Here is a 22108-nt window from a genome sequence, read left to right on the forward strand (position 1 = left end):
TTCTAATGCCTCAGTGACTTTGTCGTAGTGCTCAAGTAGCTGTGAGAGGCACGATCTTCCCGCTCGAAATCCATGTTGGCCTGGGTTGTGAAGGTCATTGGTCTCCATGAAATTGGTGACCTGACTCCTAATCACTTTCTCAAATACTTTTATGATGTGCGATGTTAGTGCAACTGGTCTATAATTTTTTGCCAATGCTTTGCTCCCTCCCTTGTGTAGAGGGGCTATGTCTGCTACTTTAAGTGCATCTGGTATCTCCCCCGTGTCCAAGCTCTTCCTCCATACTATACTGAGTGCCTGTGCTACCGGCACTTTGCATTTCTTTATAAATATTAAATTCCAGGAGTCTGGACCTGGGGCCGAGTGCATGGGCATGTTTTCAATTTCTTTTTCAAAATTTAGTGCGCTCGTGTTTATATCAGTTATATTTACAGGGGTTTGAATATCCCGCATAAAGAAATTGTCTGGATCTTCCACCTTCATGTTGTTTATTGGAGTGCTAAACATGTCCTCATACTGCTTTTTTAGGATTTCACTAATTTCTTTGTCATCCTCCGTGTATGAACCTTCACTTGTACGAATAGGTCCAATACTGGCAGTGGTTTTTGCTTTTGATTTCGCATATGAGAAGAAATATTTTGGATTTTTCTTTATTTCCTGAATTGCTTTCTGTTCTAACTGCCTTTCTTCAGTTTGATATGAGTGTTTCAATTTCCGCTCGATTTCTTCAATCTCCCTATTTAAATCTCCCTGTTGTTGTTATAGATTCAGCTACTCGGAACAAGTTCCAAGTAGCACGGGTTATGGTGAGCCCGTAACTTACCTGGCACAGGAGCGGCGCAAGTAGCACAGGCTATGGGGAGCCCGTAGTGGACTTACCTGGCACAAGTGTGACAACAACAGTTGAAAGCAAACCGTATCGGGGGCCGGAGCTATTATTGTACCGGATGGATGCTCGCTTGACTGTTATTGTTTTGATCGTCAGATCAGCTGTGTCGTGCTTGTATACAGGATGGTAGAATGTTAACTTTAGCTTAATTTCTGTTTGTCCTAGCTTTAGGTATATGCTGTTTGCTTAGTGTTGAAAGTGAATAGACAGTGCTTTTGTAGCGATTTGTAGTGTATCTGGCGAGGAGGAGGCGAACAAGAGGTTGCTAAATCCGCGGGCGCGCTTTAAGTACCCCGCTCAATGCGCGCACGTGCACAACTTAGTCGGTTAGACACAAATTCATGGTAATACGTTTTCTTCCCACAGAAACTTCACCGCTTTGGGAAGCAGTGACTATAAACTGTATATATGTATTGCATATTATATGGCTTGTATTATTGCAGGATGTAACTGTACTATAATTATGTTCTAAATAATGCCTCAGGTATGGCAATGCCTTTCTTTACCTCAATTTATTGATCAAATAATTCAGCCAATGAACATGGAGCGGTTCCTACTGCCTGAGCGGTTTGCTACTGACCCAAAACTCCACCACCGCCGCTCAAGAATGGCGTCACTGGCTCAAGACGTCCCAAAACTTGTCTCTAGCAGTACAACAAACTACTCTCACCGTGGACAAGCTGGGTCTCTTAATAAACTACGTTGCTCCACGGGGAAGTTAATTAAGTGTAAAGCATGATAATCAACTAGAGATCTAACAAACATCATATAGAATAATCTAGCATATTTAATATTCCAATATTCTTACTAGTGTTTTCAGTGGTTTAAATCTTTCTTTTAACCAACGGTGTAGATCGTTTACAGTGTCACTGATGATACCAACACCAAGGTATTTGTGTTGCCCACACGTAAGGAAGTGGCGACAATATCTCATTGGACGTCATTTTCGGCTTGTGACAGACCAACGCAGTGTTGCTTTTATGTTTAACTCTAAATCAGCTGGTAAGATTAAAAATGATAAAATAGGTAGATGGCGAGTCGAACTCTCATGTTACCACTATGACATTGTGTATCGCCCAGGTACAAAGAACATACCCGCTGATGCATTCTCACGTGTATGTGGTGCCACCAGTGTGGATGAACTTAAGGAATTTCATGACAATCTGTGTCACCCTGGAGTGTCTCGTATGGCTCATTTTGTCCGGTGTCGAAATTTGCCTTATTTTGTGGAAGAAGTGAAGAAGATGACTAATTCTTGCTCAACATGCTCTGAACTTAAACCTCGGTTTTGCAAGTTTGACTCTGGGCATTTGATTAAAGCTACTCAGCCATTTGAAAGACTCAACATAGATTTTTAAGGACCACTTCCATCACATTCAAGGAATAAATATATTCTTACTGTTGTCGATGAATTCTCTAGATTCCCGTTTGCATTCCCTTGTTCAGATATGACTACTGGTACAGTAATTCAGTGCCTGGTGCAGTTGTTTGCAGTCTTTGGTATGCCTGCATATATACACTCTGATAGGGGAACTTCCTTTATGTCTGAGGAGTTGAAGGATTTTCTACTCAAAAAAGGGGGGCAGCAACTAGCCGTACGACTTGTTATAACCCAAGAAAAAATGGCCAGGCTGAGAAGTACAATGGGATTATTTGGAAGACAGTGCTGCTAGCTCTTAGGACGAGAGGCTTAGATGTATCCCAATGAGAAGTTGTTCTTCCTGATGTACTCTTCTCTATTCGATCACTGTTGTGTACCTCTACAAATTGCATACCACATGAACGATTCTTCCAGCATACAAGAAGGTCTACTTCAGGGCGAACACTACCTACGTGGCTTGCTTGCAGAGGCCCTGTCCTACTAAAACGTCAGGTACGGCAAAGCAAAAATGATTCTCTAGTTGATGGGGTTGAGGTCGTAGACGTGAATCCAGAATATGCCCAGGTCAAGTTCCCAGGTTCCCCAACACATCTTCGGGATTATGTTACTTAAATGTTAAACGGGGTGAATGTAGTTGAAATTGAAATAAGTTTATTGAGGTAAAATACACACAAAGGGATGAGGTAGCTCAAGCTATTCTCACCCCGTTCAGTACAACGTGTTAATACATACATAGACACACATCACAAATAAACATATTACCAAACATTCTGAGAGATAAACATATACATTTCCTCCTTCACAAGTAGTATGTTATCAGACGTACACACAAATACTTTATGACCTAGGTATACTGTATAGACAATTTGCAAGAGACATGCAGATAATTCAAGAAAATATTAGTCTTGGTGCAAAATTCTTATATCTCTCAAGAATATCATCAACCTTTCCGTTGTGACACATCCAGGCTATTTGTTCAGGAGTAGTAAAAGTGTCATATCTATTGTATCGAGGGCGGAGCTATTATTGTACTGGATGGATGCTCGCTTGACTGTTATTATTTTGATCGTCAGATCAGCTGTGTCGTGCTTGTATACAGGATGGCAGAATGTTAACTTCTAGCTTCTAATTTCTGTTTGTCCTAGCTTTAGTCATGTGCAGCATATTGCCAGAATTATGCTGGGATATCAATAACTATGGCAGGCGGCTGCAAGTAATGAATCCCCCCATGGTGAACATTCCAATTGTAAACTATGTGAACAAGAGCTGGGACATACTCCCCAACACTATATCTGTGATTGCCTTGTTATAAGTGACTTCAGACCAAAGGTTATGAGGTACTTTGAGCTCTGTAATCACTTCATACACTTAGGAATACTGGAAGATATTCTTGTGCTGTACCCAGACTGTGCTAGTGGAGGCTAATAGATCAGCCTTACATTCCATGTTCTCTCCTGACTCCATATATGACTGGCCGCCCTGTTAGGTAGGGATGTTGATGAGCTTATAGCTGTTTTTTTATCTACACTGTTTGGTCTTTCATACAGAATAGGGACGCAGCACATTGATGTGTATACCTTAGCTTGTTACAAAAAGACATTATTTGAGAGGAATCTTATAGAAACTGGTAAAAATAATTATAAAATAATATTTTCATGATTTAGTCTTGGCTCTTATACAAATCGTGAAGGTATTATTTAGTCAAAGTTAATTTATTTGTGCATTGAAGCAGGTATTTTCTCCCCAGATTCCATGTATGACTATCCTGTGAGATGGGAGTATTGGATGAACTTATAGCCAGTTTTTGACCTACACTGTGATCTTTCATATGACAGGGTAGCAGCACATATCTGTGTATACCTCAGCTGGTTAATATAACAGGGTAGCAGCATATATCTGTGTATACCTCAGCTGGTTAATATAAAAAGGGTAGCAGCACATATCTGTGTATACCTCAGCTGGTTAATATAACAGGGTAGCAGCATATATCTGTGTATACCTCAGCTGGTTAATATAACAGAGTAGCAGCACATATCTGTGTATACCTCAGCTGGTTAATATAACAGGGTAGCAGCATATATCTGTGTATACCTCAGCTGGTTAATATAAAAAGGGTAGCAGCACATATCTGTGTATACCTCAGCTGGTTAATATAACAGGGTAGCAGCATATATCTGTATATACCTCAGCTGGTTAATATAACAGGGTAGCAGCACATATCTGTGTATACCTCAGCTGGTTAATATAACAGAGTAGCAGCATATATCTGTATATACCTCAGCTGGTTAATATAACAGGGTAGCAGCACATATCTGTGTATACCTCAGCTGGTTAATATAAAAAAGTGAAGGCAGAGGAAAGTGGTGGAGGGTCGTAGCGATCCTGACAGTCAACAGTACAGCCTCTAAATTAAGCAATATGCAGTGAGTTAGACTATAATTTGATTTACTTATGCTGCCCCCCCCCCCCCCCGTGATGGCTTGGCGCTTTCCCTATCACCATTCCCGCCCCCCCCCCTCCAGTTTCCAGCGGGGGAAAGGTTACATTTTTTTTTATTTGATGTTATCTACTTATATACAAGAAGGTACATTGGGTTCATGAGAGTACAGAGATTTGACGTTTGACATTCTTGTAAAGCCACTAGCACGCATAGTGTTTCGGGCAGAGCCTTAATCTAACTTATAATTGTAAGAAGGTAATTTCTAGCAAAATTACAAAAATGTTTATAGGTACATTGTAAGAAAGTATACAAATACATTGTAAGCAAGTATAATAATACATTGTAAGCAAGTATACAAATACATTGTAAGCAAGTATAATAATACATTGTAAGCAAGTATACAAATACATTGTAAGCAAGTATACAAATACATTGTAAGCAAGTATACAAATACATTGTAAGCAAGTATAATAATACATTGTAAGCAAGTATACAAATACATTGTAAGCAAGTATACAAATACATTGTAAGCAAGTATAATAATACATTGTAAGCAAGTATACAAATACATTGTAAGCAAGTATAATAATACATTGTAAGCAAGTATACAAATACATTGTAAGCAAGTATAATAATACATTGTAAGCAAGTATACAAATACATTGTAAGCAAGTATAATAATACATTGTAAGCAAGTATACAAATACATTGTAAGCAAGTATACAAATACATTGTAAGCAAGTATAATAATACATTGTAAGCAAGTATACAAATACATTGTAAGCAAGTATAATAATACATTGTAAGCAAGTATACAAATACATTGTAAGCAAGTATAATAATACATTGTAAGCAAGTATACAAATACATTGTAAGCAAGTATAATAATACATTGTAAGCAAGTATACAAATACATTGTAAGCAAGTATAATAATACATTGTAAGCAAGTATACAAATACATTGTAAGCAAGTATAATAATACATTGTAAGCAAGTATACAAATACATTGTAAGCAAGTATAATAATACATTGTAAGAAAGTACAAAAATACATTGTAAGAAAGTATAAATCACTCACAGTTACTACCTACAGTTAGCAAACTGGGGATATTTTATTAAAATTTCTGATAATAGATCATTTTGAATGAAATATTTACATATTTCCTGAGCTTGTTAAACAGCTGTTTCTAAGTTCATATATGTTTTCGCACTCCATTACATACTGACGAAGGATTTGTGAATAATTTAGTTGACACAGTTTACATATGGTCAGGTCTACATTAGCAGGTAATAAAAAATATATCGCCGAGTCTAAGCCGAGCAGTTGTAACATCTAGAAATCTGCTGATTTTACTGGATGAACCATAGATGTGTGGCTCCTCTTGCATGATAGTATGATAGATGGAATCACTGGTGTACAGTTTCCTTTACCTTAGATCTACAAGGTGCTGTTGAAGTTTTTGGTGTATTATTTTTCTCAGACTGTTTATAGGCAATCCAAGGTTATAATCAACTCATTTGAAGGCAGATTCTTTGGCTAACTTATCAGCTCTATCATGCATTCGGAGGCCAACATGAGATGGAGACCACATGAAATGAACTCTCTTACCATCATTAATAATTTTGTTGTATTTGTGTCTAGCTTCAGACACGAGCATTTTACAGTTATGTCTTAAAGAGTTAAGAGCAATTAAGGATGATAAAGAGTCACTTACAACTAATGTATCATGTTTGGAGACTTGTACACATTTGAGACTTGGAGACATTTCAGTGCAAGAAGCAAGGCAAATAGTTCGGTATGAAGGGTAGAGGCCCAGTTGTTTATACGGACTCCCCACTCACAATATAAGCCATCGCCCATTGTCAGGACAACTGCACTTCCAGCTGCACCCGTGGGGCGGTGTAAGGAACCATTAGTGTATATGATTTGAGAGAGAGAATGCTCTGTGGACAGAGCATCAATATGGCTTAAGGCGTTGAGCTTTGCCTCAAGACGAAGCTTGGGCTGATCTCTAATTTATTTCTTGGGTGGAAAGAGAGGGAGTAGAACCTTTAGGCTGCGGACATCGTCAACTGTTGATTCACAGGATAATACGGATATCGTCATATGAAGATTTATACAATTATTGTCTGGGTTTTACACGCATAATGCAAATATGGATAAAATAGGTGTATGTGGATGTAATAGACTTTACCTTGACCCCATGAACAAATCCAGCTACCATTTCATGATACACATGCAGTCATCGTCATATGACCAAATCCACAAGGGCCGTGACGAGGATTTGAACATGCGTCCGAGAGCATCCCAGACGCTGCCTTAATCGACTGAGCTACGACATGGTCAAAAGGAGTTGAAACCGAAGTTCTACTGAACTTACTGGATCCTGCAGCCTCTCCGAGGCACAAACCAGGGTTTTACACAACTCCCCGCCATGCACTCGAGCTATGTCAATAGGCCGTTCTCCCTCTTCGCCCTTACTTCATTACACACAGAGATCACAAATTTTGTTCATTTGATGCATCACGCAATTGTGATTTCTGTGTGTCATTCTGAGTTCAGTTGCAGTTTTAGTAATCCATTTTAAACAATGCCGACCTTCAGTAAGAAAGATCTGGAGGGTTTTTGGGCAAGGGTTAGGATGAGCTAACCTGAGTTAGGATCGATAACGTACATGTGTATGTTGGAGACATAACACCTGAAAAATAGCCTACTTCACCATTCCAATTCAAGAAATCATTGTTTCCTGATTACTCATTAGAAATTTAATATTAGTAACTCTCCCAATGACGCTCGGAATATTAAGTTCCTTTCTCATATTTAGTCCATCTTTTGTCCACCCGCGGACACCCGCCTCAAGGCTTTGTTCTGCAGTTTGTCAAGCCATTGAGCTCTCTTTCAGACACTAAAGCAGGCAAAGGTTCAGCATAATCCACTAAAGATCTGACGTATGCCAGGTACATCATTTTGACAATTCTGACATTGGCACCATAGCCTCAGTGATAACCTGCAACCGCCTCGCGAGCTGTTGTTCTTGTTTTAGAGTCAGCTACTCAAAACAAAAAGTTCCAAGTTGCACGGGCTATGGTGATCCCGTAAAATCGCGAGCTGTGAACCTGTCTCTCTATACAGTACTGACGACCGAGTCTGGCTACAAAAGGAGCACACAGTGGGAGTGCCCAGTGAGGCGGAACTAACCTTACATACTGGGACGACAAGCAGGCACATAGCCAGAGGGAATAAGAGTAGAATGCGGGCACAGTCTCTCGGCCCCCTAGGAACATTGTCAGGAGTTTACGTTGGTTGATTGTTGCAAGACGTTGCTTCTACACAAATACCAGAAGCCTGATAAATACATCTTGCGCATTGTGTTCATACATTGCGTCCATAACCTCAGGGTTATAAACCCATGGAACCACCTACCTGTAACACGGGGAGGGTGTTCACTAATGATCTTTCCTTCTTTTCCCCCCTCTACCCGTATTCTTACTTTTTATTCTCTACAAGGGACTCCAAAACTTTTACTAAAGCCGACTCCACGCCATGTGGTCCTAAGACGATTGACCGACTTAGGATTCTACAACCCGTATGTCGTGACCTAGGCTTTGAGCAAAACCCTAGAGTCGCCTCCGCCGCCACCACCAGACCAGTAACACAGAGCAATGATCGAGGTCTGGATCGATCATGCTAATTAATCAACCTTGGGGCTTGATCCCCACTAGTAACCGATGACCTTGGAAACTTAGAGTGTGGAATTAATTACACGGTAAAGATGACTTCCGATTTGGTGTTAGAATCGGCGCCCAATCCAACTCTGCCTCGTGTGGACCACGTGACCAGGACAAGTTCACATAAACACATGGAAATAATAAAAATGCAAAATATTAACTAATTAATTTATTAAAAGAAAACTAAAACAAAATCTAAATATGTTCACTCCCTGTCACTTTAACACTCCCTACTTGACCTGAACGGCAATGAATTGACTATCCCTATAAGGACTCATAAAGCAACTCTACCTTGGGCGACCAGCTCTAGATGTTGGGGGCTGGTCTTGGGAGAGAGGTAAGATGGTTGACCTCTCCCAGTTGATCAAAAATTCCCGTCGAAGCTGTAAATGCCAAGACTCTGTTACATTTTAAAATCCAACTGGAAAAGATAACATCATTAGGGGAAAATAGGGAACCTTTGCCTAACTTCTGGCTTCCTGTTCCCATCGAGGCCACTAGAGAGATGGTGGCCCTCAGGTAAATTCAGGTACCTGGTAATTAGGCAACTGTTGCCGATTGCATCGTAAGGAAGGACATTGAAGTTGGTGACCAATTTGGATCTCCTGTTGGTAAGATTAACAGGATTCTCCCACCTACCCGGAATATGATAACCAATTCAAACCCAACCTGTTCTCAGGTTCTCAGGAAGTTTCATTAAGTTTCCGCGAGCGCTATGTCATGGGTTCGTATCCTGGCCGGGGAGGATTTACTGGGCGCAATTCCTTAACTGTAGCCTCTGTTTAACGCAACAGTAAAATGTGTACTTGGATGAAAAAACGATTCTTCGCGGCAGGGGATCGTATTCCAGGGACCATAGGATAAGGACTTGCCCGAAACGCTACGCGTACTAGTGGCTGTACAAGAATGTAACAACTCTTGTATATATCTCAAAAAAAAAATAGGGAATTCAAAAACTATTTGAGTGTACCTGAAAATTCCGTTTACAGAAAACCAAATTCTTACAAAAAACGTTTTCAGCATATATTTTTTATATTTTAAACCAACGATCTATATTACAATAAAGTGATAACTCGAGACTAATTGTTTACGATAAAGGTTCACTTGCTAGTTTACACTTAGATTATTACTAGAACCGTAATATGATTACAAATATTTATTCAGGTGATTTGAGGGGGGGGGGGTCTCATGGTAATGGATTTGGTCAGAGGACGAGCTCTTTAAACCATATAGAATAGAGAAAACCCGCCGCAGTGTTTGTTAAAAAAAAAAACAAGAACATAATACTTGAAAATAAAGAGGTCGGAATATATATGTATGCAGTAGGTATTTATAATAAAATAAAAGCGAATGAATATCTTTTTAAATGTAAGGAAATATAGAGGTAATTATCGAGGTGTGTTTAAGCCGGGTTGCGTAAACATGAGCACACACGCAGTTTCACTTCCTGTCTCCACCATCACTGCGTCTTCTGCTACATATATATAACTACACACAGAGCTATATAAAGATACGTAGCTGCATTGTGTAGGCTTCGCTATAGGCAGGTAAAACACATCCCACTTTTACACTATACAAAATTTTTGCATTATACAAAAGCATACTTATGAACGGTAAGACATAGTGTGGGCGTAAAAAATAAAGCACAATAGGCTATTACATGTCCAAAAGAACATTGATAACATCCAGCAAGTGTGTTCAGTCACGGCCTAAGACACAAGAAGCTATTAAAAAGAAGATTTAATTGCTATTGTATTTCCTTATATTGTTATATGTGGCAACTGTGATGAAGAAGTTGAGGGTGTCGGGGAAAGTTAGACCCTCAGTAGCTCCCCAGACGCTGGTGTGGTCGGGTGTATGACTTCCGTGTGTGCGTCTTATATACACAAATGGCTTCATGTGCGATATATTCCCATGTAGGTGGAATATAACATGTGTTTAGGAAGGAGAGTGAACAAATAGTTAGTGTGAGAGACGCGGTGGGCGGCTGTGGTAGACATGGGGGTCGTGTGGTGGATTGTGATAGCAGCGGCCGCTACAGCCTGTCTGCCTGCCATAGGTGAGTGCCTAATTGTTCACCCCGTGTTCTTAGGCCTAGAGAACTAGGCCCAAGAACACGTCTTATCGTCACCCCCACATGTCAGTTATTCTTAGGCCTAGTTCTTCACCCCCCATGTTCCCGGGCCTTGTTGTTCACCCCCATGTTCCCGGGCCTTGTTGTTCACCCCCATGTTCCCGGGCCTAGTTGTTCACCCCCATGTTCCCGGGCCTTGTTGTTCACCCCCATGTTCCCGGGCCTTGTTGTTCATCCCCATGTTCCCGGGCCTAGTTGTTCACCCCCATGTTCCCGGGCCTTGTTGTTCACCCCCATGTTCCCGGGCCTAGTTGTTCACCCCCATGTTCCCGGGCCTTGTTGTTCACCCCCATGTTCCCGGGCCTAGTTGTTCACCCCCATGTTCCCGGGCCTTGTTGTTCACCCCCATGTTCCCGGGCCTTGTTGTTCACCCCCATGTTCCCGGGCCTAGTTGTTCACCCCCATGTTCCCGGGCCTTGTTGTTCACCCCCATGTTCCCGGGCCTAGTTGTTCACCCCCATGTTCCCGGGCCTTGTTGTTCACCCCCATGTTCCCGGGCCTTGTTGTTCACCCCCATGTTCCCGGGCCTAGTTGTTCACCCCCATGTTCCCGGGCCTTGTTGTTCACCCCCATGTTCCCGGGCCTTGTTGTTCACCCCCATGTTCCCGGGCCTTGTTGTTCACCCCCATGTTCCCGGGCCTTGTTGTTCACCCCCATGTTCCCGGGCCTAGTTGTTCACCCCCATGTTCCCGGGCCTGTTCATTTTGTTATTGCAGGCATAATTTATAACGTGATCATAGAAATAATTATCCACCGTTTGAAGACCTAGAGGGAATTATTCGTAGGCATATTTATTCACCCTGTACTCGTAGGCCTATTATTCACCCTGTACTCGTAGGCCTATTATTCACCCTGTACTCGTAAGCCTATTATATTCACCCTACATTCGTAGCTAGGCCTAATTATTCATTTCTGCATTCGTAGGCCTAATTATTCACCAGATGTTTTCATAATAGCTGACCCCGTATTTATAATTATCCACTCGTGTTCATCTAGTGTTAAAATTTACTTAATTCATAACTGTTCACTATTAATTCACTATTGACCTATCATCTTAATTGTTAACCCATTGATTATATTGTTCATTGTTGTTCACTCGCATGTTTACCTGAATTTGTCCTGAGGGCCACTATCTCTTCGAGTGGCCTTGACGAGGACAGGAAGGCGGCGGCTTGTCAAAGGTCCCCCACATTTGTCCTGATGATTTTTTCCAGTTGGATTTTAAAATTCAACCGTTTTTTTTTTTTTGGCATTTACGGCATCGGCGGGTAGGCGGTTCCACGGGTTTATAACCCTGTGGGTGGAAAAGCGTGTCCTGTTTACAGTGCTACAGTGTGGCTTGTTGAGCTTGAACCCGTTGCTCCTTATTCGTGTTACATCTGACCTTATGAAGAAGTTGTTTGGGTCTACATCCTTCAAATTGTGTTGTTTAGTATTTTAAGTTTCAGCGAGATCCTCCCTGTCATAGTTATTTATTTATTTATATATATACAAGAAGGTACATTGGGATTGTGAGGATACATAGCATAGTAATTACAATCTTGTAAAGCCACTAGTACGCGCAGCGTTTCGGGCAGGTCCTTACTCTAAAAATTTTAAGTAGGTAAATACAAGCAAAATTTATACAAATGGTAACAGTTACATAGCAAGAAAAAAATGGAAGATGAGAGAAATTTGTAGGTATATTAAAGCACATAGGTAGCTGAGATTGATTTCAATGACAGCTTGAATGGTAGTTTAACAAAAATTAGTAGTCACAATACAGCATATAGCTACCACATAAAAGAAGACAGCAATGAACACAATGATAAAGTTGTTTGGGTTAAGTACATAAAGATTGGGAGATTGGGTAACACTAGATACAGAGCAAATTTAAAGCTCAGTGTAGGAAACTATGAAGATGAAATTAGGTACTTTTTGGTTTTGCTTTTTAATGAGGCAAAAGTTTGACAGCTTTTCAATTCACTTGGAAGTGAGTTCCATAGACTGGGTCCCTTAATTTGCATAGAGTGTTTACACAGATTAAGTTTGACTCTGCGGATATCAAAGATATATTTATTTCTGGTGTGGTGATAATGGGTCCTATTACATCTGTCCAGGGAGAGTTTCAGAGCATGGTTTGCATTTAAGAACAGAGTTTTGTAAATGTAGTTGACACAAGAGAATGTGTGGAGGGAGTTAATATTTAGCAAGTTAAGGGATTTAAACAAGGGAGCTGAGTGTTGTCTGAAAGCAGAGTTAGTTACAGTATTATTCTGATAGCAGATTTTTGCTGTGTGATGATGGGCTTGAGGTGGTTTGCAGTGGTAGACCCCCATGCACAGATACCATAATTAAGATAGAGGTAGATTAGTGCATAATATAGTGAGAGGAGAGCAGAGTTAGGAACATAATATCTGATTTTGGAGAGTATATACCAACTGTCTTAGAGACTTTCTTAGTTATGTGTTGAATATGAGTGCTGAAGTTGAGTCTCTTGTCTAGGAATAGGCTAAGAAACTTTCCAATTCTTCAAACAAGAATATAACCTAGTTGTTCAGTTTGTGTTCATAAATATAACCTCGTTGTTCAGTTTGTGTTCATAAATATAACCTCGTTGTTCAGTTTGTGTTCACAAACCTTTAGTAAAAAAAAATTGTCATGTTTTCAGAAGCTTGACTATTTGTTCAACCTTTGTCCTGAGCTTATTGTTCAATAAGTGTTCACAAAGTTGGCTTCAACTGCTCAGTCTGGGTTGACAAATTTATTGTATAATTAATTAATTGTTCAAAGCCTAACAATTTTTTTTATCCAGCATTCACAAACTAAAATATGCTTAAATTTCTTCAACAATATCAAAAGACTTTACAAAATTTCGTTTATCCTGGTTTTGAAACCTTTAAATTTCAACCATTTGCCTTAAAGAAAACTTTTGTTGGAAATGTTGAACACTACAAATGATGTGGGAATAATTAAAATAGATAAAAATACCCACAATAGATGACAAAGGAACTGCAAAAATGAACCAGTAGGTGGCTACTGGAATTAAATCCCACCAAATGCAAGGAGAGGAACAGTACAACCAGAAGGGAAACCACAAACTGCATTTATCACCACTGGAAAATGAAACTAGAGGAGACCTGATTGCAGCATACAAAATATTCGATGACGCTGACAAAATGTACATGGAGTGATTGCTTAAAATAGGCCGAGGTGTGGGAGGCAGATCGTGGTGATATAGGTGGAGAAATGTGAGAGTTGTCATCACGTTCAATGTATCAGTGACAGTCATGGAGGCTAAATCTATTCATAATTTTAAATGCAGATATGATGAGCAGAAATGTTCAGGAGACAGTGCAGTGGTCAGCAGGTAAGGCGGGGCACAATACACGGAGCTCAGTTGCTGCAGCAGCACATGCACCCCATGCACGGACCCACAATAGAATAGAGAACAAGATGATTGACGATTGAGAGGCGAGTCCCAGGAGGTGAAGGTTCACCCTGCGAGTGTTGATACACGAGTACTCACAAGAACAATACCAGGATTACTCCCTTGGGCAGCATTGAAGTCTCTACCATCAAACACGCCTACACACACACACACACACACACACACACACACACACACACACACACACACACACACACACACACACACACACACACACACACGCGCGCGCGCGCGCACACAGACACACACACAGACACACACACAGACACACACACACAGACACACACACACAGACACACACACACACACAGACACACACACACACACAGACAGACACACACACACAGACACACACACACAGACACACACACACAGACACACACAGACACACACACACAGACACACACACAGACACACACACAGACACACACACAGACACACACACAGACACACACACACACACACACACACACACAGACACACACACACAGACACACACAGACACACACACAGACACACACACACACACACAGACACACACACACAGACACACACACACAGACAGACACACACAGACACACAGACACACACACACACACACACACACACACACACACACACACACACACACACACACACACAAAGGGGGCCTCGTAGCCTGGTGGATAGCGCGCAGGATTCGTAATTCTGTGGCACGGGTTCGATTCCCGCACGAGGCAGAAACAAATGGGCAAAGTTTCTTTCACCCTGAATGCCCCTGTTACCTAGCAGTAAATAGGTACCTGGGAGTTAGTCAGCTGTCACGGGCTGCTTCCTGGGGTGTGTGTGTGTGTGGTGTGGGAAAAAAAAAGTAGTAGTTAGTAAACAGTTGATTGACAGTTGAGAGGCGGGCCGAAAGGGCAAAGCTCAACCCCCGTAAAAACACAACTAGTAAACACAACTAGTAAACACACACACACGCACACACACACACACACACACACACACACACACACACACACACACACACACACACACACACACACACACAGACACACACACACACACACACTCGTAGGTATGAGCTACGAGGAGAGACTACGGGAATTAAACCTCACTTCGCTGGAAGACAGAAGAGTTAGGGGGGACATGATCACCACATTCAAGATTCTGAAGGGGATTGATAGGGTAGATAAAGACAGTCTATTTAACACAAGGGGAACACGCACAAGGGGACACAGGTGGAAACTGAGTGCCCAAATGAGCCACAGAGATATTAGAAAGAACTTTTTTAGTGTCAGAGTGGTTGACAAATGGAATGCATTAGGAAGTGATGTGGTGGAGGCTGACTCCATACACAGTTTCAAGTGTAGATATGACAGAGCCCGATAGGCTCATGAATCTGTACACCTGTTGATTGACGGTTGAGAGGCGGGACCAAAGAGCCAGAGCTCAACCCCCGCAAACACAACTAGGTGAGTACAACTAGGTGAGTACACACACACACACACACACATAAGGAGGACAAGAAATTGATGACCTTGACAAGCTCCTAGAGCGGGGCAGACAAAAGTGTTGCTAGAGTTCATTACCAACAAGTGTAAGGTCACGAAGATGAGAACGGAAGAAACCCAGGGAATGTGTGCACCTTGTGAAGTGCAGGAGGAGACGAACACAAGACGATGACGATATAAACACACAAGTGGAAGGCAACTACAGGAATATGAAAACAAATAAAAAATAGTAGTAGATATAATTGCCATAACACCACCAGATGCACACATCAACAGGCTATTATCACCTGATGCATGTCGGACTGTGTCAAATATTAACACGTAGTTTTAAGGGGGCGTTATTCACAAAATATGCAAAAAATGAAAACTCGTTCAATTTCAATCAAACTTTTTTGACAAGTTGTATATGAAAAGGGTTTCATTTGGTCCAAGTCTCAGCATCGTAGCATAAATAGGAAGGATGAAAAAAATATTGAATTATGTGTCAAAAATTTTCAAAAATGGTCAAAAAAGATTATCAAACAAAAATGTCAACTGAAATCATGTCTGACTCACAGGTATCACAATAGCATATATTAAAAACAAATTATTATTAGTTTTATTAACAAAAAATTTAGTTAAAAAAAAAGTCAAATTTCACTTTTTTTTTTTTTAATTTTATCTCTCTTTTGTTTATGGGGCGATTTGCATGAAACTTATACACCTGACTGCACGTAAGCCTATCTGTAAGGGTGTCAATTTTGGAGGAAATTGGTTGATGTCAACTTCAGCCACAGAGGGCAACACCTTAGACTTTATTTTTTACTTACTTGAAAGTTTGTTACTTGAACGTGAATATCTTTTTCATTTTTTATGCAATTTACATGAAACTTACACATTATATATAAATTTTATGTCTCTAAAATCGTTTGCAAATGTTTTTATCTTGAGTTCTTTATTGACTTTATAATAGCAATAAACATGATATATTTGCATAATTTTGGGGGGGAACTTAGACTATTTGTATTAGGAAAACTAAAGACGTTTTGGAAAATCTTTTGCTAGAGATCCTTTATTATATGTTAATGTGTCAGAAAAGTGTCATAGAATGATTATATCTGAAAGGTGTGGTTGTAAATTTACACTTGAAAATGTGTAAAATTCGTTGAAAAAAATAAAAAAATTAAAAATCTCCCTTACTATTTAGGCTACAGTGCTGAAACTTCGAACAATTGTAGCCCTTTTCATATACAACTAGTCAAAAATTATGGTTGCCACTAAACAACAACTTTAATATACCCGAATAACGCCCCCTTAAAGCCCATAGCAGGACTCTTTCAAAACCATGTGCATAGCATTTGTCATAGTGGTACACTAGTGTGGAGCACTGACCTGCAGTCTGCACCTTTGGCAGCGCAAATGGAAACTTTATAACGTTCTGAAGTTTGCACTTCAAAAGTTGCGACGAACATATGTTGAAGGAAGTAAATGTGGCAACCCTAGAGACAAGACAGGGGATACGACCCTAACACAAGATACTGCGGTCAGTACGAGGACAAGACTCATTAAAGGCAGGACAACTAGGACTAGAGGACATAAGAGGTTAAAACTAGAAGCCCAAATGTGTCGTAGAAATGTAAGGACATACTTTAATACTCCTGTATGGGTGGTGAATAAGTACAATGCACTGAAGGAAGTTGTGGAAGCCACCTCCATCTACAGCTTTAGCTCGGAAGGGAAGTAGACAGGGCATGAGGAGCTAGAGGTCACTTCCCCCACAGTCACTGTTAGTTAAGCAATGTTATGTAGAAGAAAGCCCAGGCAGCATGCAGGACCAGTGTTGGGGGGGGGGGACACCTCGTGACGCACATAAACAATCATGAGAAAGTTGACAAGTTCTTCACCAGCCTCTTCCAGATGACACCAGATCTGCCACCATGGTGTCAACCAACCCCCCCCCCCTGCCTCACACACCTGAAGGAGCACCTCACACACCTGCAGCACTTCACACACCTGCAGCACCTCACACACCTGGACCACCTCACACACCTGGACCACCTCACACACCTGGAACACCTCACACCCAGAGAAGAGAATCTCATTGGCACGATGTTCTTGAAGGGTGGAGGTGCCTCATGCGTCAGGCAGCGCAACATAGATCACTGTCCTTTGTCAACTTGAACGTGTCGTACTGCTCTACCGTTCCTGTATTGTTCAGTGTTCTCCTCTAGTTCACAGTGTTATTCTGCTCCTCATGCTCACTTTTTCTCATGTTATTGTTCTATTTTTCCTGGTTCAGATATTTGGCTTGTACGCGTGTTACTCTAGAAGTCTCCTTGGTTTGTTCATTTGTTCATTTATGTTCTCCTTGGCTTGCTCATATGTTATTTTGTTCGTCCTAACTTGGTCACTATACTCACATGTCACCTTCTTGTTCACTGTCATGTTCAGCTGTCACTTTCTTCATCACCGTCATGTTCAGCTGTCACTTTCTTCATCACCGTCATGTTCAGCTGTCACTTTCTTCATCACCGTCATGTTCAGCTGTCACTTTCTTCATCACCGTCATGTTCAGCTGTCACTTTCTTCATCACCGTCATGTTCAGCTGTCACTTTCTTCATCACCGTCATGTTCAGCTGTCACTTTCTTCACCACCGTCATGTTCAGCTGTCACTTTCTTTACCACCGTCATGTTCAGCTGTCACTTTCTTCACCACCGTCATGTTCAGCTGTCACTTTCTTTACCACCGTCATGTTCAGCTGTCACTTTCTTCACCACCGTCATGTTCAGCTGTCACTTTCTTCACCACCGTCATGTTCAGCTGTCACTTTCTTCACCACCGTCATGTTCAGCTGTCACTTTCTTCACCACTGTCATGTTCATCTATTACTTGTTCATCCAGACTGGGCGTTTATAGTTTAGTTTAAGATACCATTAGAAAGAGAGACATTCGACTGAAGATTGAAAGGCGGGACTGAAGATTTAAAGTTCCCACAAGTACAGCTATAGGCCTAGACGAGTACACACACACACACACACACACACACACACACACACACACACACACACACACACACACACACACACACACAACAAGGGAAGGGAACTATTATGGGGAAAGCGCCAAGCCATTATGACACACACAAATGGTCCAACAAATTTCTACTAAAGTTCAAGTAAATGTAAGATAATGAAACTAGGGGGAGGAACTAGGAGGCCAGACACTGGATTCCGAATGGCAGATGAAGTCCTTCACGAAACGGACAGAGAGAGAAAGATCTAGGCGTTGATATCACACCAGACCTGTCTCCTGAAGCCCACATCAAAAGAAGAATATCAGCGGCGTATGCGAGGCTGGCTAACACCAGAACTGTCTTCAGAAACTTGTGTAAGGAATCCTTCAGAACCTTGTATACCACATATGTAAGACCAATCCTGGAGTATGCGGCCCCAGCATGGAGCCCGTACCTTGTCAAGCACAAGACGAAGCTGGAAAAGGTTTAGAGGTATGCCACTAGACTAGTCCCAGAACTAAGAGGCATGAGTTACGAGGAAAGGCTGCGTGAGTTGCACTTCACGTCGCCGGAAGACAGAAGAGCTTGGGGGGGACATGATCACTAAATGCAAAATTCTCAGGGGAATTGGCAGGGTAGACAAGGATGGATTATTTAACACGGATGGTACACGAACAAAGGGACACAGGTGGAAGCTGAGTACCCAAATGAGCCACAGAGACATTAGAAAGAACTTTTTTATAGTGTCAGAGTAGTTAGTAAATGGAATGCACTAGGCAGTGATGTGGTGGAGGCTGACTCCATACACAGTTTCAAGTGTAGATATGATAGAGCTGGAGAAGGTGAGGAACCTGTACACCAGTAGAGTGACGGCTGAGAGGCGGGATCAATGAGCGGAAGGTGAGGCGCGCCAGCACACGCAGGTGAGTACTCCTACTCTCACCATACTCCGCCGCCGCGCGTGTAAATGATACAAAGGTTTCCACCAGAATTGCCCTACTTACTCCTGCGGTTGACCACTTCGCCTGCTCCACTCAACTATCTCTGCTTCCTAGAGCTGGACTATAGCTCTTAGGCCCCGCCTTGCAATCTTCAATCAACTGCTGTGCAGATACCTAAGGTTATTCAATTAGCCTCTGTCAGAAGAAAATGCAGAATAGAACCAGTGAAGAGCAGGGGTGCCATGGGCACAATCAGAGAACACTGTATAAACATCAGAGGTCCGCGGTTGTTCAACGTCCTCCCAGCTAGCATAAGAAATATTGCAGGAACAACTGTGGATATTTTCAAGAGAAAACTAGATTGTTTCCTCCAAGGAGTGCCGGACCAACCGGGCTGTGGTGGATATGTGGGCCTGTGGGCCGCTCCAAGCAACAGCCTGGTGGACCAAGCTCTCACAGGTCAAGCCTGGCCTCGGGCTGGGCTTGGGGAGAAGAAGAACTCCCAGAACCTCATCAACCAGGTATCATATCGACATCTGAAGCTGTATATGGCGTCTGCCTCCACCACTTTACTTCCTAGTTTATCCCATTTATTTGCTGCTCGGCACTGAGTTTGTGTCTCTTGTGTATGTTATAAGCTTGTGTTGATGAGGTCACTGGGCCTCCTCCCCCCCCTCCCTAGTACGTGTCCAACTCATGTCAAACACTTTATCGTTACCTACGCTATCAATTTTAACCCCGTCTATACAAGACAGACGTAACATGTACATATGCTCTTTACCATTGTATAAATGTATGGCCACATCTGTGATAGAAAATAAACTAAACAAAAATTCCCCCGAGTATTTTGCATGCCGTGAGCAGAGCCTTGTGTGTTGCGTCATCCCCTCAGGCCAACCCGTCCTCTTAAAAATAACGTCACTACGTATGCGCGCTATGGCCAAAAGTGGACGTAATTTGAAATGAAATCGACTCACAAAAGTGACGTACTGTCCCGTTTTCTGTTTGAGTCGTCCGGGTTACTCGGACAGGTTAGGAGAGGAAACTTTCAATTAACATTTTTCATAACGTTTTGAAACTTTATGAGAATTTCCTGCCCACCTAACCTCTCAGAGGACCCTTAACTTACTGTTGTTGAAAAAAAAATCCCAAATTTATTTTCATTTTTTTTCATTTTCAAATTACGTCCACTTTCGGCCATACGGGCAAACGGCCATAAGCGACGTTATTTTTAAGAGGACAGGTTGCGGCTGGAGGAGTGCTCGCTCACACCTCTCACCTCGGGGACTAATTTGGTAGTACACCTCTCCAATGTGTCCAATTGTGTCTTGCTTGAGGAGAAATAAGAGTCCTCGCTGGCGCCGCATATTCCCGCCTGCTAAATAGCTCCGTGTTGAGGTTTATGAAGACAGTCATAATATTGGTCGAGCTTTGGTGTACAGGTGATGCTGCCCGGGTGAGTGTGCTTCAAGAGACAGGTTGGGCTGGCTATCTACCCGTTTTCTTTGTTCGCAGCAGCCTCTTCCCCGTCACGTGTGGTGTGGTGTCCACCTCTTCCCCTCGTTGTTGAATGTGCATTTGCTGCAGTTAAACTCTTGCAGCCACTTATTAGACTATTCTTAAAGTGTGTCCGGGTTTTCCTGTAGCTTGTCCCAAGCCTCTGCCGTGATTATCCTCTGTAGTGTCATCGGCAGCCATTGGCAGGAATATAATTGATTATACATATCAACCAATATTATTGGGTGATATGATTAAGGCAACAATCCTTCATTAAAAACATTACAAAGTATCAAGAAAGATATTTTATATATTTTATGAAGAGCGAGGAACTAAAGTATTGTTTATATTTATTATATTCGTATATATATATATATATATATATATATATATATATATATATATATATATATATATATATATATATATATATATATATATATATGTCGTACCTAGTAGCCAGAACGCACTTTTTGGCCTACTATGCAAGGCCCGATTTGCCTAATAAGCCAAATTTTCCTGAATTAATATATTTTCTCTAATTTTTTTCTTATGAAATGATAAAGCTACCCATTTCATTATGTATGAGGTCAATTTTTTTATTGGAGTTAAAATTACCGTAGATATATGACCGAACCTAACCAACCCTACTTAACCTAACCTAACCTATCTTTATAGGTTAGGTTAGGTTAGGTAGCCAAAAAAGTTAGGTTAGGTTAGGTTAGGTTGATGAAAAACAATTAATTCATGAAAACTCGGCTTATTAGGCAAATCGGGCCCTGCATAGTAGGCTGAGAAGTGCGTTCTGGCTACTAGGTACGACATATATATATATATATATATATATATATATATATATATATATATATATATATATATATATATATATATATAATATTTATTTACCAAGAGTTTGAGTGAGGAATATCTTGATATTCTTAATTATAATATTAATATAATTATAATAATAGATTACAATGAGTAATATTTAAGAAGTTTATATTGACACTAAATATAACATGTTTTATAATGTAGCCTGGGGGGGGGGGGGAACTTTGTTATAATTGTACAAATATAACATTATAACACATGTATAACACATTATCTTGCACACACAAGATGCTTGATAGCATCAACTTAACCACCCATCACATAATATAGGACGACTAGGGGGGGGGA

General features: G+C 41.2%; 1 protein-coding gene across 5 annotated transcripts in view; it reads left to right on the forward strand.

Annotated features, from left to right (window-relative positions):
- Positions 1-10276: 10276 nt before the first annotated feature.
- Positions 10277-22108, forward strand: part of LOC123755786 (uncharacterized) — an 85409-nt gene continuing 73577 nt past the window's right edge. For all 5 annotated transcript variants that reach the window (XM_045738579.2, XM_045738575.2, XM_045738577.2 and 2 more), the window contains exon 1: positions 10277-10498. The gene's annotated coding sequence lies outside the window, so the exon portion shown is untranslated. The remainder of the gene's footprint in view (positions 10499-22108) is intronic.

This window comes from Procambarus clarkii, chromosome 43 (genome assembly GCF_040958095.1).
Source record: "Procambarus clarkii isolate CNS0578487 chromosome 43, FALCON_Pclarkii_2.0, whole genome shotgun sequence".
Lineage (NCBI taxonomy): Eukaryota > Metazoa > Arthropoda > Malacostraca > Decapoda > Cambaridae > Procambarus > Procambarus clarkii.